Genomic DNA, 1856 nt, shown 5'->3' with positions numbered 1-1856 from the left:
TTTTTTATGTCGCAGACAAAATAATTGTTATATTTATTAAACAAGCTAAATGGAAGTTTATAATATTAAAATTTAATTCTAATAACATAATCATTTTAAAATACGTTAGACCATGTTTGATGACGTTATACTTAAAGTGAAGTTTACTTTATAGATTTATCTCTCTAGCTTTCTATAGTCAACTGATAACAAGCTAGACAATCTTTACTATATGAAGTATATCCTAACAGCCTTAGTTTAGTCATGAAACTTATCTATAACGCTAACATAAGTAAGTTTGATAATAACTCGATAAATTAATTTTCTTGATTTTAAAATAATTTGATATTCTCTGACAAAATTATTTTTAATATTTTGAAAATTAATATTTTAAAAATGTAACAGAAATTTTATATTTGTGACATTTTAATAAACAAAGAAATAATAAGTAATTAAGGCAGTAAAATAAGCTTAAAACTCAACTATCGCTTTCTTAACATTTTGAATATCTACATAATTGAAATAGTAAATCGAGAAACATTTACTTCAGCGAAATCATATTTCATTCCATTCATTTTCGCACTTAAATGTAACTGAGCGTCATCATCACTGCATACTGTGTCACATTCATTTCTGGGTTGAAAACTCGCACTTTAACATAAACTTTAACATAAACGTCGAATTAGCACTTGACAGGAATCTAATTTCACGACGCGTCTCGTGTATGTGTTTCGCGAAACATTAACTTTTCCTCTGTTTTTCCTCATCCAATATACGTTCGTGCATGTACATATGACCAGCAATAATTTCATTTGTCTAGTTTACCAGTTAGCGTTTCATAAGGCTAAGGTGGACATTGGATGCGCGTGCGAGTCAGTGATTTATTCGTGAACATGGGCGTCGACTGTAGTATGCTTGATATGAAGTATTTCACACTCGAAATTTTTTCATATGTGGAATTCCATACTTGGAAATCCGAAGAATGTACAAATTATTTTTTGACGAAATAATTAATTATTTAATATTTTATTAAAAATAAAAGTTGATTAAACTATATATGAAAAGTTGCATATTTACAACTCGATCGGCGATTGCCTCTTTCACGACCGTCGACTGGTATTTCACTAGTGCCCAGATGTAGCGCTTTGAATGAAATGAAAATGACATTGATCGCATTATTACAATATATAAAATTGATTTTGACAGAAGCAAATTAAAACTACATTGAACGATGTTTTATAATATAATGGAGGTCGAGAAAATAGAAATCTGTAATTTAAAAGATGCCGTTAATTTTTTGAAAAAAGATATAATCGTGATAGAAATTATATCATAAAAATGATATAATTCCTGCTTAGAATCCCGGCAACATCCTGCACTGTGGAAAGATCTTTTCCTGCTCTTAGGAGATTAAAAACTTATCTACGTTCTACGATGCTTCCAATTTTGTGAAAAAGTACGACTGTTCTGCACATTCATTCAGATGTACAAAATTTTAATTTAAAAGCTATAATGAATGAATTTATAAGCAGGAACAAAATCCATAGTTCCACATTTGCCTGTTCTACATGATTACATTTATTATATATATAAAATATATATACCACATATAAAATATATGTACTATGTATAATAATGGCACAATTCTAAGTTGACGCCCCTGTGTGAACAGGTGCATAAACTTGTTTTTTCAATTTGTGAAACTCAGTGCACTATGGTCCTTTGGGCTGTGTATTCGCGTCATATGGTTACATATCATTAGCATTATGTAGACAATGTATACGCCCGTGTATAACATATAGCTCTTGCTATGGGTGGACATGTGCTAGTCTTCCTCTTTCTCTCTCATTCACATTCTCTCTTTCTCTCTCTCTCTC

Source organism: Atta cephalotes, assembly GCF_000143395.1.
Source record: "Atta cephalotes unplaced genomic scaffold scaffold00009, whole genome shotgun sequence".
Lineage (NCBI taxonomy): Eukaryota > Metazoa > Arthropoda > Insecta > Hymenoptera > Formicidae > Atta > Atta cephalotes.
The sequence above is the reverse complement of the archived record's forward strand: the minus strand, read 5'-3'. Positions refer to the sequence as shown.